The 17,525-nt window shown below is 40.4% G+C and overlaps 1 protein-coding gene and 1 long non-coding RNA gene across 8 annotated transcripts in view; one reads left to right on the top strand and one right to left on the bottom strand.

Moving 5' to 3' along the window:
• The window catches only part of LOC123365163, a 47,305-nt gene extending 47,109 nt beyond the window's left edge, over window positions 1-196 (top strand). Inside the window, exon 3 of the long non-coding RNA XR_006577455.1 lies at window positions 172-196. This is a non-coding gene — a long non-coding RNA (uncharacterized LOC123365163). The remainder of the gene's footprint in view (window positions 1-171) is intronic.
• The window catches only part of FHOD3 (formin homology 2 domain containing 3), a 650,322-nt gene that overhangs the window by 631,131 nt on the left and 1,666 nt on the right, over window positions 1-17,525 (bottom strand). The gene's annotated exons all lie outside the window — the stretch shown is intronic.

Raw genomic sequence — 17,525 nt, forward strand, 5'->3', positions numbered from 1 at the left:
TTCTTGTCCTTTAATTAGTAGTATGATATATTGTATCTGAAAACGAGTAAGAAGGAAATGAGGAAATAGAGACTGAAAAGTGCAGAGCATATTTTAATTATGCCCTCTTTCTCTCATGAATATTTTTGTCTGAGTACCTTTCTTGTGTCTTTTTCTTTTCCTAATATACAGTGTACACTGTTTGAAAAAAAGCCACTCTACCAATAAAACTATAATTGCCAGCGTACCAGATTGTACCCTCACAGGAACAAACCTGGAGGAGAGGGCTAACCAAGGGGAGGAAAACTCAGCAGGCTTGTGAATTTTTCCTGACCCCATCCCCTCAGGTAAAAGGAGCTCGAGGCTTGTAAATTTTGCAAGCCTTCTTCCTCCCCGTCCTGTGGATGTGGAGAAGAGAATCCCTTCCTGTGTGGAGCCAGAAGCCATGCTACCAGGACAGCTGCTGTAACGTGGTAATTAACTGATGGTGTAAGTGTAATATAGTTTTTATTTTTCACTTAGAATAATATGTCATCAATTTTTCATGTTCAGAGTCTCTTTTCTCCAGTGATGTTCACCTTTTTTCACTTCAAGAGCAGAACATTTTTTAAAAGGTCAAGGGGCCACAATCAATGCTTTGTGGATGATTCTCTGCCCCGTTGTACACTCTATGTGCTACTCAGGCAACACAAAAGGAGTGGAAATCACTCTCATGTCTCCCTGGCACAAGGAAGCTCCCAGCTGGTGAAAAGCTGGGGCAGTCAGCTCCTACACTTCCTCCCACAGCCATTAGTGCAAAAAGGAATCTCAGAGGTGGGGGAAAGAAATGGCTGCAGTGTGCTGCTTTCCAGCTACCCTCAGTGGGCATATGGTGCCAAAATGACCAGTGCCAGCTGGCACGACTTGCCCTACTCTAACTTGCCCCAGGCCTGCAACAGAGAATCAGAGGCTGTAACTGGTTGCTGGTTCTCAGCTTCTCCTCTTTTTCAGTCTCCTGGGCTGCCGTGGGTGGTTGTGTGGGGAAAGGGAGACATCTTTTGTTGGATCTTACCTAAACTCAGGCATCTATCCTGCTTTCCCTAAACTCATAAGGAAGCAGGCAATGGAGTAGCCAAAACTACTCTCTTCTTTCCCCTGAATGCACCAGGTGGCCCACAAGAGAATTGCTGAGCAGCTGCACGAGGGACAAGACAACGACTGCTCAGTGCTCTCCTGACTTACACCACAGCATCTCCTGCCACTGAAGGGGAAGCAGCCAGAGTAAGTTGAAAAGGTGATGTCCCCAACCGCTTCCCTGTAGCAATGAAGCTGGTCCAACTACTTCAGTTTTAAAATTGCTGGGTGGGGCTCTAGCACATTTTTTTCAATGCATAATCAAAAAACAAATTTTCTTCTTCATGCCCTTGTTCTTGAGGGCTGCAAGTTAGAGACCTGAAGCAGACCCCAGGCCACAAGCTATACATCACTGCTTCAGACCCTTGAAGAAAGATCTGAGATTCTAAGGCCTGGTCTACACACAGTTTTTTTACTCGGATAATGTCTGTGAGGAATGTGATTTTTTTTTACTGATAAAGTTATACTGGTACCAGCTCACCTGCGTACAGTTACACTGGTCTAACTTATTCCCCTTCACATACAGGAATAGGCTATATGGCTATAAGCACATTTTATACTGGTATAACTGGCTCCAAACTAGAGGGGGTTGCATTATTTTAAGTCTACCAGTATAGTTAAAGCGATACAAATTTTGTACGTAGGCATGCCTCCCTAAGGTGCAGTTCATGATATTTATTTGTACCTTTAAAAATTATCTAAGTTTCAGCCTATGTTCCCATTCAATAACAGATATAATCATGTAAAAACAGCAAAGAGTCCTGTGGCACCTTATAGACTAACAGTCTAGGTGCCACAGGACTCTCTGCTGCTTTTACAGATCCAGACTAACACGGCTACCCCTCTGACACTTGAGATATAATCATGTGTATCTTTTTTGATGTTGGTACTTTTCTTTTCTTCTCATGTGGAGGCTTTTCTTGTCTTTGAGAGGTAAATAATCTAACCTTAACTCATCACAAGACAATATAATTTGAGTCTGATTTGTCCCAGTCTTAAAATAGACATACACCTCTGTCTTGAACATATTTCAAAAGTATGACCACAAGGAGATGAAGGTACTTGTTCAGTCATCCATTCATTGCTACTCTAATCTTATTAAACACTGACACGTAAAATGATGATGAATGATGTGACCAAGTGATTACTTTCATATTACTGCCTTGTCCCTGTTTAGCAATGACAAACAGACACCCAAGATCAAAATCGGCTGTTGCTCAAGACTCTGGAATTAAAATAAACACCCACTAAGAGCAATCTGAGGGCCAGTAGGTGGTACAATAGAGGCAAGTCATCTTTTTGAAGTTAGAAAAAGCCTAGAGGTGTTTTAAAGCACTTTTTAAAAGCTGGTAATGACAGAATTAACTTTTTTTTAATCGTTGGAATGGGAAACTGAAGCCCATTTTATACTTTAAAATTGTGTTAAGCTGATGACATGCAGATAGTTGAACTTTATGTCTCATATTCATCTCCAGCTTAATAATTTTTCAAGCCAGATATTTGCAGATGTTTCTGGGTAGCTGGGCCCACTAGAGAACTTACTGCTACTTTTGTCCAAACGTGTTCCTTCACTAAGAATATTCAACAACATTCCTGGCTATGTTATTAATAAACTGTAATATAATATAAAGTTAATATGAATGTAATGCAATCCAGGTGTTGTAGGAAGCTGTGATAGTGATTCAGTAGGTGGCACTCTTTCTTCCAAGTCAGTACAGAACCAATATCCTAGCATAATGTTAGGGGCTACCCTGGTGCTCTCTTTCAAATAAGATGTACAACCCCCCAAGTCTTGACCACTTGTGGTCACTGAAAATCTCATGGCACCTATCAAAAGAACTGGAGTGTTAACCCAGCTTGGTCAAATTCCAGCATGTGTAATTATGTTCTGCCAGCCTCAGTTCTCCTATGATACTCTTCAATTCCAATCCTAAAGGGCTACGTAGTGTTTCTGTGGACTTTTCAAACAGATGTCACATAATCATACAAGTATTTAAATGGTGAGCAAAATTGTGTACAACACTTAGGGTATGTCTAAACTGTGATAAAAGACCCGCAGCACAAGCACACCTGCATCAGGTCAGCTGACACAGACTCGCGGGGCTCAGGCTGAGGGGCTATAAAATTGCAGTGTAGACATTTGGGCTCAGGCTGCAGACCGGGCTCTGGGACCCTCCCCTCCTTGCGCGGTCTTGGAGCCAAAGCCCAAATGTCTACACCACAATTTTATAGCACTGCACCTGAGCCTCATGAACCTGAGTCAGCTGACCTGGGCCAGCTGCGGGTCTTTTATTGCAGTGTAGACATACCCTTAAATATAATAAAATCAGTTACTTGGCCTGGCCAGATGGGAGAACAAGAGGAAGCAAGGACTCCCATTGCTCTCTTGCTGAGCCCTGCATAGCTTCAGACTTTGGTTGCAGTAGGTAGAACCAGGGGCAACTCACCTGATATTCTTCCCTGCAAACAAATGGGAGGGGAGGAACAGGAGCCCTGACCCAACCCCCCAATTCTGGTCATGCAGAGATGGGAATAAATTGCTCCACAAAAAGATGTGAAGAGACTTAGGCCTGGATCCTGAAAGGCATATAGGCATCTACCTCATTTGGAACTTGGGTACCTAAATACCTTTGAGGATCTGGGCCTTGCTCCCTCCCCAGATCAAGGGGGAAGCACAGGGGGAACTGTGATTCTGAGTCCTGTTCATTCTCTGGTCTGCTCCTGCTTACTGAATGCAGAGTAATTTTTCTGAAAGCACTTTTAAAAGCATCTGGATGAAAGGTGATACATAAATTTAGTTTTGAAACAGACTGCAGAAATTATAACTGTGCAGACTTGCTGCTTCTTTGCTGTAAACTCCCTTAACTTGATTACTGACTCATTTTATATTTATATCAATATGAATTGACAGGTACTGCATATGGATAGATGATCCACAATTTGAGAATTTAACACTACTTTTAAAAACTGGTGGGCTTTGCACTTGGTTTCACCCTTCTTAAAGCCATGATCTGCAAGGACTCTAAAGGCTTATTAATAATTAAACTAATGATTGTCTACTTGAGAGAAGCATCAATAAATTACAGTACATGAAGCATGTACAATAAAACAAAAAGATAATGTAGGGGGAATTACTGAACCTTGTTCCTGGCAGTTAATTTAAAATATTCAGTTATATTCCAAGACAGGAAATGGGGAGGGAATATACAGCCTTACATATCAGGGAAATTGTAGACTTTAAGAAACTAAAATTGCCAATTGGAGAAAAATACAGAGTGAAAGCCAAAAGAGCTAATAATAAAGATATGCCACATAGCCCCACAGCAAAAGAATGAAATGTGATATGATGAGACAATGCATGAAAGGATAATACGATTGGGGTTTTAGATTATTTCAACCTTACCAATTGGGAAATTTTTGAAACATGTGGCACACTGAGATAGAAGTGACGGATATAGTAACTGATGGCTGTCTGTACCAATCTGTTAAGAGATCTTTCCAAGAGTAGGACTGCTACATGTGCACTTAAAGGGACACTGTCTGCATTTTTAGGCCTTAGAACAGACTAACCAAACTTTCTGTAACTGACATCCACAGCTTGCCAACATCTTGAAGGCCATATCTAATTTGCATTAAATGGATCATAGTATTGACCTATGCATTCAATGCTCATTTTCAATTTATATTGCTGGGATCTCTGATCTTTGAGGCCCACATGGCCTTAAAATGAATACCCTCTGACAGCTTTCCCATTTAGCCTCTCTTTAATTTCACTCACGCTGACATTTTCCATACAGATCCTTGATGCAACTCAGTTTTGATTTTGTTTTTTAAATCCACTGTTAGGGCCAGATTCTGCTCTCATTTATACCAGTATCCAGAGTAACTTCACTGATTGCAATTTCCTTTTCAGCATGGCATTGTTATAAAATGGGTAAAGAAGGCTGCAGCACAGAGAAATGGACAACTGATAAAATGTGATATCTCTCTTCAATTTAATGTAAACACCTTTCTCTGAAAATTCAAATAAACACAGCCATTGCCAGGGGTAACAATCTCATGTTGTTTGTAGTTAGGGATGGGTGAAACTCTTGGCACTTGAGATTTTGAGAGTTTCTGGATTTACTTTCCAAAAGTACTGTGTATCACAAAATGGCTTGTGAAAGAACACTTGGAAAAATTGTTGCAGATATTTATGCCCAATGCCCCTGCCAGCCCTGATGTCCTGGTCACCATTACAAGAAGGGTAAAGCTTCCTTTCCCCTCTCTTCTTCTTCCCAAGGGAAGGACAATGAAAATTCGAGCACTGCATCAGCCCCAGACCATATCCATTTGCCTCAACAGGTTCTGCCCACAACCTTACCACTAACAGTTTCAAGAGGGCAGCAACCATCATTCTTGTTATCATTTTCTGCATGTGGCAGGCTACGTCCTGCCACCTCTTCTATCTTTGGGGGTATTGGTAAGGAGGCCCACTGACCAATCCAAAAATTGCATCTTGAGGAAGAAAGAGATCACCTACCTGCCCCCACATCCAGCAGTAGCAGGACCAAAAACACACACCTGACAGTCTCAGTGTACAAACTCTTTCACAGATGCATAGATTCCAAAGCCAGAAGGGACCACAGTGATCTAGTCTGACCTCCTGTATAACACTGCCCACAGAACTTCCCCAGAATAATCCCTAGAGCAGTGGTCCCCAACCTTTTCGTCTGGCAGGTGCCAGACGAAGGACCGTGGCGGCGGTCGAGCATCTGCTGAAATTCGGCGGCATTTCGGCGGCGACACCTCTGGATGACGCCGCTTGGCACTGCGTTGGGGCCCCCTGCCCTAGAGCATATCTATTAGAATAACATCAAGTCTTGGTTTAAAAATTGCCAGAGATGCAAAATCCAAAACGACTCTTGGAAAATTGTTAATTACCTCCAGTGTTGAAAAATTACACCTTATTTCCTGCCTGTATTTGTCTAGTTTCAACTTCCAGCCATTGGATCATATTATACCTTTCTCCTAGACTGAAGAGCCTATTATCAAATATTTGTTCCTCTTGTAGGTACTTACAAACAATGATCATATCACCCTTATCCTTTTCTTTGTTAAACTAATATAGATTGAGCCTCTTGAGTCTATCATTTTAAGGCATGTTTTCTAATCCTTTAATCATTCTCATCACTCTTCTCTGAACCATCTCCAATTTATCAACATCCTTCTTGAACTGCAGACACCAGAACTGGACACAGTATTCCAGCAGCAGCTGGAGCCATGCCAAATACAGAGGTAAAATGCTCTCCCTACTCCTACGTGAGATACCCTTTTAATGAATCCAGGGATCGTATTAGCCCTTTTGGCCACAGCATTGCCATGGGAGTTCATGGTCAGCTGATTATTCACCGCGATCCCAAATCCTTTTAGAATCAATGCTTCCTGGGATGGAGTCCCTCATCCTGTAAGTACAGCCTACATTCTTTGTTCCTAGATGTATACATTTACATTTAGCCATATTAAAATGCATATTGTTTGCTTGCGCCCAGCTTACCAAGTTATCCAGATCGGTCTGTACCAGTGAACTATCTGCTTCATTATTTACCACTTCCTAAATTTTGGGATCATCTACAAATTGTATCAGATATGATTTTATGTTTTCTTCTGGTCATTAATAAAAATGTTAAATAGCGTAGGGCCAAGAACTGATCCCTGTGGGATTTTATTAGATATACCTCCACTTGATAATGATTCCATGTTTATAATTACATTTTGATAATTGGATAATTACATTACTTATTAGTTACTCAATTTTTAATCAATTTAATATGTGCCACATTAATTTTTAGGGCTGTTGATTAATCACAGTTAACTCACATGATTAACTAAAAAAAAATTAACTGCAATTAAAAAAATTAATCACGATTAACCGCACTGTTAAACAATAGAATACCAATGGAAATGTATTAAATATTTGTCAATGTTTTTCTACATTTTCAAATATAATGATTTCTATTACAACACAGAATACAGTGCTCACTTTGTATTATTATTTTTATTACAAATATTTGCACTGTAAAAATGATAAACAAAAGAAATAGTATTTTTCAATTCACCTCATACAAGTACAGTAGTACAATTTCTTTATCATGAAAATATAACTTACAGCTGTAGATTTTATTGAGTTACATAACTGCACTCAAAAACAAAACAATGTAAAACTTTAGAACCTACAAGTCCACTCAGTCCTACTTCTTGTTCAGCCAACTGCTAAGACAAACAAGTTTGTTTACATGTACTGGAGATACTGCAGACTGCCTCTTATTTACAATGTCACCTGAAAGTGAGAACAGGCATTCGCATGGCACTTTTGTAGCCAGCATTGCAAGGTATTTATGTGCCAGATATGCTAAACATTCATATGCCCCTTCATGCTTTGGCCACCATTTCAGAGGACATGCTTCCATGCTGATGATGCTCGTTAAAAAAGAATGTGTTAATTAAATTTGTGACTGAACTCCTTGGGGGAGAATTGTATGTCTCCTGTTCTGTTTTTGCCTGCATTCTGCCATATATTTCATGTTATAGCAGTCTCAGATGATGACCCAGCACATGTTTGTTCTAAGGACAGATGCAGCACTCGACCCAAAGTTTAAGAATCTGAAGTGCCTTCCAAAATTGAGAGGGACGAGCTGTGGCGCATGCTTTCAGATGTCTTAAAAGAGCAACATTCCGATGCGGAAACTACAGAACCCGAACCACCAAAAAAGAAAATCAACCTTTTGTTGGTGGCATCTGAATCAGATGATGAAAATGAAAGCAGCGGTCTGCTCTGCTTTGGATTGTTATCAAGCAGAACCCGTCATCAGCATGGACGCAAGTCTTCTGGAATGGTTGTTGAAGCATGAAGAGACATATGAATCTTTAGCTCATCTGGCACATAAATATCTTGCGATGCCGGCTACAACAGTGCCATGCGAACGCCTGTTCTCACTTTCAGGTGACATTGTAAACAAGACGTGGGCAGCATTATCTCCTGAAAATTGTAACCAAACACGTTTGTCTGAGCGATTTGCTGAAGTGGACTTGTGGGTTCTAAAGTTTTACATTGTTTTATTTTTGAATGCAGTTATTTTTTGTACATAATTCTACGTTTGTAAGTTCAACTTTCATTATAAAGAGATTGCACTACAATACTTGTATGAGGTGAACTGAAATATACTATTTCTTTTGTTTTTTACAGTGCAAATATTTGTAATAAAAATAAATATAAAGTGAGCACTGTACACTTTGTATTCTGTGTTGTAACTGAAATCAATATATTTGAAAATGTAGAAAACATCCAAAAATATTTAAATAAATAGTATTCTATTATTAACAGTATGATTAATTGCTTGAGAGCCCTATTAATTTTGTATCATTCTAGTTTTTTAATCAAAATGCGATGCAATACCAAGTCAAATACCTTACAGAAGTCTAAAGTATATTACATCAACACTATTACCGTAATCAATCAAAATTGTAATCTCATCAAGAAAGATATCAATTTAGTTTCACAGGATCTATTTTCCTTTAAGCCAAGACACTTCATAATGCAAGTGGGCTCAGGGAAAACCTTGAGCAGGAAAATTCTGCACCAGTGTTCCAAGCAGGGTTTTGTAAGTTCAGTGTACTGTGTGTCTCTGTTCCATAGTGCTTAAAGAAACAGTGCAGCAAGACAAGGAAGTGTGCTTCCCTGGTCCTCCTGCTGTTTAACAGTGAGTAGCTTGTCCACACTAAAAAAAAATCCTCTCTTTGGACGGGCAGGGGCAGTGGTGCTTCTTGTTGCCTGCTCTTGAAGTCAGAAGGAAGTCTGCCTAGAAACAGACAGAGGGGAAATGGGGACCCTTCCCTACACAGACTTCAATATAAAAAGGAAGGTCAGCTCAAGTCACAGGTTTATAGTGTCAACATCTTCACTCCTCTCCTCCTGGAAGAAAGGATGAGCCAAGGATTGTCAGTCTCTCTTTTTCCTTACAAACACCATGGGAGGATGGGGCAGCTGGGGAAGAAGGACCAGAATCTTTTTTGCCTCATGCATACGGGAATCGAGATTCTTCTCTTCCCTGGAAGGAGCAGGGAGCCCAGTGTCTGAGTAGACCAGATGCTCCCAACTTTTTGGCCGCTATAACACATTACTTACTAACAGTAAACAAAATCAAAAAGTTTGAAGTTCTGGTCCTACTTTTGTGTTGGTTTAAAAAAAAAAGACCGAGGAAAGATGTGTTTATCCAACTCTAATTTTACTATGATAGTAATTTATTTTATTAGCACAGTGTTTGTTTTGTTGTTTACTTTAATGCTACAATAGTTACTCACATGTCACACCAATTATAGTTTCCTTAACTTCTTTGGTTGCAGTATTTGAGCTTTTTTCATTGTACAGTACTCTCTGTCTTTATGATACATTGTGTTTATATTTCTATATAATGAAGGGAGCCCTATCACTCCACATGTCAGCAGCAGTGCTGTGAAGGCCTCCAGTGCCCTGATTGGTTAGCCCTGACTTCCTGCTGCCAGTTCTCTTCCCATTAGAGAAAGGGCCAGTGCTCCTGTTGTAGGGACACAGCAGGCCCTGAGCATGAGCTCAAGGCTGGGAAACAGGACAAGGGAGCAACCTGGGAGTGTGGCCACGACAAGCCGCACTGCAGGCAAGACACAACCACTGTCCAATGGGAAAGAGGAGCCCTAATCTGCGACTGAATGGCTGAGCCTGGAGGAGCAGTTTGGACTATTTGTTTACTAAGAGAGGTAGGAGTCCCTTTGTTAAGTAAGCATATTGGATTTATTTCATTATACTTGGATTAGCTGCTCCTTTCAGTGACAGGGTGGTTCTGTCCATCCTGATAAATGTGTTGGAAAAGATTTGAACACTGGCATGGTTCCTGGGTGAATTCTTGCCTCCCCAAATGTTGCAAAAGTGTCGGACAAGGCAAGGGGGTGGGAGTTTGGATCAGTTTATCTTTGTGCCCTGCATTCTCACATGAATATTTTTTATTAATTATTATTATTATTATTATCCTTTGGGGGAAAAATAATTGAAAATGACAACTGTAATTTCATACATATTTCACAGTAATGTACTCCATAAGGAGCTGTTGTAACACCAACATGTACAGTGGCAAATGAAGACACAGTGTAAGGTAAAATACAGCATGTTGTAATTAAATGAATAAGTAAGGGAGCTCTCTAAAAAAAAAAAATGCCACCTGACATTGGCTGTATATATATAGCCCTCGCCTAAATGACGTTAGGTCAGCAAGTCAGAGATATCAAGTAACTTAAAGCAATTCAAAACCAACAAATCCACAGTACCAAATTAGATTCAAAGAGCATTACTAGAGTTGGACCTGAGCCACAAATTTAGACCCACATCTGAATTTTCCCAAGATTCAGGGAAAAGTGGAAGAGGGGGGTTTGGATCTAGAGGTCCAGCTTGGACCTGTCTACTTAATATTACAGATAGAGACAAAACTTATTCAGAAAACTCTAAGCTCCTGGCTTAAGTAGGTATGTAATTTCCTAAAAGGTCAACTCATAAAACTGAGAGATTTACATTTCTAAGGGTCTAGGTCAATCAGAGTATAACTGATCTAGCTTTTTCTTTGGGATCAAATTGTAGAATATGCAGATTTTTTTTAAAAGAATAATTTTAATCATGTCAATCTAGAAGTAAATCCTGTTTGATTTACTCACACATCTGATTAAAATGAGGACTTTGCTACTAACATTCCTTACAAAACCATTGCATTACATCATGATTAGAAGTTTCTGCTCCATAAGGGCATAATCCAACACCTACTGAAGTCAAAGGGAGTCTTTCTAATGACTTAAGTGAGAACTGGATCAAGCCCAATGTGGCATTATGGTTTATTTAGGCAAACCAGGAGCTCCATCCCTTTTAGAGGACAAGAGAACACTCAATCAAATTAAAGGTGTCAAGTTTAAAACCGATGAAAGGAAACAAATACACATAATTAATCTGTGAAACTCACTGCCACAAAATGTAAAGATCAAGAGCTCAGCAGGTTTCAAAAAAGAATTAGAATTTACATGAATAATAAGAGCATCTGTAGTTACATTAGATAAAATAAAAACATATTTTAGGAGATAAAATGTTACATTTCAAGGTATAATATGAAACATTTTGTACTCATCGCTGTCAGAGACAGAATACTGAACTAGATGGACCATTGGTCCACTGGAGCATTAATTTTCAAAGTAATTAAAGGATTAAATTTCAACCTATGAACCATCATGACAGCTGCACTTTTCTGTGACTATGCAGATCACAAAGCCCAGGACAAAGCATGCGAGAGCTAGGGATTAAGCTCTCCATTGAGGGACTGTGACTATGGAACAATCTTCCAGAGGAGATCAGGTGAATTCCAGTCTTTAGGAAAGGTTTCAAGCCTTCCTCTTTGTAAGTCTTTCCACCATAAGTGACACTCACAAAATAAACCTCCCTTCTACTCCCTTATCTCTACAAAAAAAAAAAAAAAAAAAAAAAAAAAAACACCCACACAGCCCTACCCCAAGCAGACTTTTGACTTCAAAAAGAGAGAAGTGCCACTACTTTTCTATTGCTACTAGTTTTATGTGGAAAGCACTCAGATACTATGGTGATAGGCAGCAGTATAAAACAGACAGATCTAACTAACCAAAATGGAGTTCCTGTGTTCCCAAAGAAACATGGTAAACTGCAGGTAAATGGTGCCGGTCAGAATTGGGGGACATTAGCAGAAGTGTGCAGATTGGCATGCACATCACCTATCTGTACTGTGCCTGAGTAAAGTCCATGAGCACTAATTTCACTTGCACATTTTAAAAATAAATGAAAGGTTCACACCTCATTCTGATGGAGCACTTCCAAAATCCAACATTATAGGGCAGCCTTTTTTTCTTCTACTTGATCTAAGGGTTGATACTCAAATTCAGAACTTTATGTAAACATTTCTTAAAAGAAATTGTTGTTGAAAATAAAAGGTCTGCATTTCAGGAAGGATTATTTCAAATAAAAGCACACTGATGTATCTGGCCAGATAGAGAGGTGCCACAGAGAGACAGGCATGGATAAATGTACAGATAATATCCAGACACCTATTTCATGTCTAAGTCCCAAAAGGATCCTCAAACCATGTTGAGACCGACATCTCCCTATCTCACCTGCTGGGCCCAATCTGGCAGGCAGAGACGTCCCTTGGGTAGGGCGAATCGGGGCCACCGCTCTTTTGGGGGGGCCACGGGCCAGTGCAATTGGCTGGCAAGGTTGGTCCCAGAAGGCACAAATCCATCACTTCCGCCCTGAACCCCCCCTTTCCAGGCCCTGTGCTTTGGAGGGCCCACAGGCCAATGCAATTGCCCAGCGCGGTCAGTCCCAGAAGAGACGAATCCGTTGCTTCCGCCCCGGGCCCTGCATCCCCCTAGGGACGGCCGTGCTGGTAGGCATCCTCTGAACGCGCCTAACTCGACACAAATGGCCGGGAGAGGGAGGACATTTCCCTCATAATCTTTAGCCCAGTGATTAGTGTACTCACCTGGCATGTGCGAGTCTCCCGGTGCAACTCCATCCTCTGCCCAACGATGAGAAGGGCAGATCTCCCACCTCACAGATGAGTACCTAACTACTGGATTAGAGAGACATTCTCAATGTCTCTCTTACATAAGAACCACCATACTGGATCACACCAAAGGTGCATCTTGCCCAGTATCCTGTCTTCCAACAGTGGCCAATGGTAGATGCTTCAGAGGGAATGACCAGAACAGGGCAATTATCAAGTGATCCATCCCCTGTCATCCACTCCCAGCTTTTGGCAGTTAGAGGCTTAGGACACCCAGAGCATGGTGGTGCATCCCTGACCATCTTGGCTAAGATTGACCTATTGATGGACCTATGCGCCATGAAATTATCTAATTATTTTTTGAACCCAGTTATATTTTGGCCTTCACAACATCCCCTGGCAATGAGTTCCACAGGTTGACTGTGTGCTGTGTGAAGAAGTACTTCCTTTTGTTTGTTTTAAATCTGCTGTTTATTACTTTCATTGGGTGACCCCTGGTTCTTGTGTTATGTGAAGGGGTAAATAACACGTATTCACTTTCTTCATGCCATTCACGATTTTATAGACTTCTGTCATATCCCCCTTAGTTACCTCTTTTTCCAATCTAAAACGTCCCAGTCTTTTTAATCTCTCCTCACATGGAGAGGGTAATCTATACCCTTAATCATTTTTGTTACCCTTCTCTGCACCTTTCTAATTCTAATATATCTGTTTTTGAGATGGGGCAAACAGAACTGCATGCAGCAGTCAAGGTGTTGAGGTACCATGGATTTATATAGTGGCAGTAAGATATTTTCTGTCTTATTATCTATCCCTTTCCTAATGGTTCTTAACATTCTGTTAGTTTTTTGACTGCTGCTGCACACTGAGCAGATGTTTTCAGAGAACTATCCAAAATGATTCCAAGGTCTTTTTCTTGAGTGGTAACATTTAATTTAGACCCCATCGTTTTGTATGTATATGGGATTATGTTTTCCAATGTGCATTACTTTGCAGTTATTAACATTGAATTTCATCTGCCATTTTGTTGCCCACTCGCGCAGTTTTGTGAGATCCTTTTGTAGCTCTTCACAGCGTGCTTTGGACTTAACTATCTTGAGTAATTTTGTATCGTCTGCAAATTTTGCTACCTCACTGTTTACCCCTTTTTCCAGATCCTTTATGAATATGTTGAACAGCACTGGTCCCAGTCCAGATCCCTCTCTCCATTCTGAAAACTGAATATTTATTCCTACCCTTTATTTCCTCTCTTTTAACCAGTTACTGACCCATGAGAGAAACTTCCTTCTTATCCCATGACAGCTTTTTTGCCTAAGAGCCTTTGGGACCTCTTCAAAGGCCTTCTGAAAATTCAAGTACATTATATCCACTAGAACAGAGGTGGGCAACCGGTGGCACGTGGCCCATCAGGGTAATCTGCTGGTGGAAACTCCAGACAGTTTGTTTACATTTGCATGGCCGCCCACAGCTCCCACTGGCTGCGGTTTGCCATTCCTGGCCAATGGCACCTGCGGGAAGTGGCGGTGGCTGGCGGGCTGATGTGGCCTGCGAGCCACATGTTGCTCACCACTGAACTAGAACATCCTTGTCCACGTGCTTGTTGACCCCCCTCAAAGAATTCTAATAAACTGGTGAGCCATGATTTCCCTTTAGAAAAGCTGTGCTGACTCTTCCCCAACAAACCGTGTTCAATTATGTGACTGGTAATTCTGATCTTTACTATAGTTTCACCCCATATTTAATATAAAATGGAATAACAACAAGAAAGATTGCAAGAGGCCCACTTCAGAATATCCCATTGCCCAGAAGACTATTCACCAGAGTTTCAAGCCACACAGGAGAGGTGTATATTGAACCATGATCAAATTTATTGATGACACAAATTATTGGACAGATAGCAAACAAACAGGAGGAAAAAAGTAAACTGCAAAAATACCTGGAGAGAGGAAACCAGTCTGATTAATTCTTTAGTAAGTAGCTAAGAGAATGCCAGGAGACATAACTATAATGTACTGGAATTAAGTCCTCATACTGCAAACACATACTGCTGAGTTCAATGGGAGTACTCACATGAGTAAAATTAGCAGATGCATAAGGTGTTTGTAGGCTCAGGACCTCACATTATAAGGTCTTTGAGACAGGGCCTATCTTTTAATATGTGTTTGTACAGCAACTATGGAGTTTCATATCTTCCACCCAAAATGCCCAAGTCTTTTTTAATCATTTAAATGTCATAAAACCTCCGTGAGAAATGTATTATCTCAGTTTTTCAAATGAGTAAAAAGAGAAGTGGGTAAGAAAGTCAATGTGCAGAAGTGCCACTGATTTTGAATGCTTCAATTTTTGGGAGTCAAGTCTGAGTTACCATGGGCCTGATTTTTAGCAATTCAAATTGAAGTCAATGGAAGCTGCTGTTGCTCCAAGTAATCACAATCTGATCAAAGTGATCTCAAATTGGGCTTTCCAAATAAACAAAAACCACCCAAAGTCAGTGGCCACTTTGAAAAATAGGATCCTTACAGCACGTCAACAGTGAAGTCAGATATAGAACCTTTAAGTACCATCTCTCAGTTGATCGCTCTACACAATTAGGTATCAGAATCTGGCCCTTACTCACACTATTTTACTCCACAAGTAATCCCAAATGGGATTACTCACAGAATAAGGTACTACTCAACGTGACTAAAGTATCTGAATCTGACCCTGAGTTGTAGAAACAGAATATGATTCAATGCACCTACATTTTTTGTGCATTATGCAGAGCTCTGTCCTCTACAGAGTTTCTGTAACCTTGGCAAGAAAATGTTCTACAAATGTAAAACTTCTGCTGAAAGAGGTTTTCTTTGAACTATTTTTTATTGGTCTTTTGACATCCTTAAAGCTAAGAGCACACACAGCCTTTTTCCATCCTCCAGCAAGCTCCTGAGTGCAGGCCATAACACAACAAATGATGTTAAGAGAATATTTCCCACCCACTTTATGAAAGAATGGATAAAATGGTCCTTTCCTATTTTGCTTTCTGCAGAAAAACACATACCAGTTGTTATTTTTCCTCTGACTTCTTTGCTGAGTTAATTGACAGACTAGAAGGATTATTAAATAACAAGGTAGAAAATAATAAAAGAAAGTATCTCATAACAACAAACTGTGGTATTGCTTTGAAAAGCCCAGAATTCCAAAACCAGGCCTGCGTGTGTGACCATAAGTGAAGAGAGTGACATTTATCAACAGATGCATTAAAGTAAATATATAAGAGGTACATAAGTTTTCACAAAGGTTGAGATTTGCATTAGTGGCATACTCAATACTTACCCTTCTGAAGAGCTACAGTATAAATTGTTCCAAGGACAGCAGACTTACTGCTATTTTTAACAAAGCCCTCACTACAACTGTTTAGCTTATAAAACCTCACAACAGCAATAGCTTAAACCCTGCTCTGCATGAACATGCTCTTAGCCAACCTTCCTAAACAATAAATGGTTTCTCAAAATCCCATGATACTCTGAAGAGGTTACTAACCAGGGGCAGACATGTCAAATTTGTTACAGATTTGGCCTGTTTTCAAGACTTCCAAAATACAAGGGTTACAACTAATGCATCAGCCATGCCTGCCCTGTAGATATTTTTGGAAATGAAAAGTGACGTCTCATGAAGGTACAATACTGTGACCTGACGATTCATGAAGACACTAACACATTCTTTCATAAACATGTTCACTTATAAAGATGTAAATGCATGCTGTCCCAGGCAGACCCATGTTGAGACTGACTGACACCCATTCCACTCACTTACACACACAATTTATTTCTGTCAAGGGATTACTTATTAAGAGTGAACTCTTTGATACACTCACATGGGAAAACAACATTGCTATCAAAGTCCACCACCAACAGTTCTCAAACATCTTCCCCTACACTTCTTTAAAAGTTTTAAGATGACTTTATGTATAATGTGGAGAATAAAACTAATGAAAAATATTAGGCATACTTTGTATTCTATCCATTTAAGAGGAGATTTTCAAAGGCACACAGGAAAATTAGGCAAACTTCCATTGATTTTCAATAGGAGTTAGGTGCCATAATACCATTTGTCCCTTTGAAAATCTCTCCTTTAGCCTACACATTGAAATACATAAATCACAAGGAAATTATTTATTTTTGTAGGCCAGTTATTCTAAAACATCTCATTTCTAGCCACTAGGGATAATGATGGTGGTGAGATCTGGGGTATCTTTTCCTAAACTGGTGAAGTTTAGGGATATTCCTAAATCAGGCAGAAGGCAAATTTGAGTTAGGATGAAATATCACTCAGTCTACAGTCCTGTTGAGTACAAAAATGACATGTTACTAGGCACAGATCTTTTCATCCTCCGTGTTTCTGATTTGAAAGACTCTTCTCGTACACAGTCAGGATCCAGCGTTCCTTTCCACAGGATACCTGTATTCCTCTGACACAGAAAGGGTCTGTATTGCTCTTCACTTCCATCACAAGTATGGGCAACAATTCCGCTCCATCTATCCTTATGCTACACTATTTGCCAGTCACAGGAAGAGTCACATAACAGTTGCCTCACTGCAATGTTTGGGGTATCAATGTAGAATACTATACTATTTTAGAAGGAGTACACTGGACACTAGCTGAGCCTCTGCCTGAGTCCTGCTGCACAATCCCTTCTTTCTGAATGCAGACTTAGGGCAGGTCTACACTAGAAGCGCTAAATCGACACAGATGCACCAATGCTGCTGCGCCACTGTAGCACCACTGGTGAAGATGCTCTCTCCTGTCGGCATAATTCCACCTCCACGAGAGGGGAAAGCTATGTCACGCAGGGGCGGCTCCAGGCCCTAGCAC

The sequence above is a fragment of the Mauremys mutica genome, chromosome 2 (genome assembly GCF_020497125.1).
Source record: "Mauremys mutica isolate MM-2020 ecotype Southern chromosome 2, ASM2049712v1, whole genome shotgun sequence".
In the NCBI taxonomy this organism is placed as follows: domain Eukaryota; kingdom Metazoa; phylum Chordata; order Testudines; family Geoemydidae; genus Mauremys; species Mauremys mutica.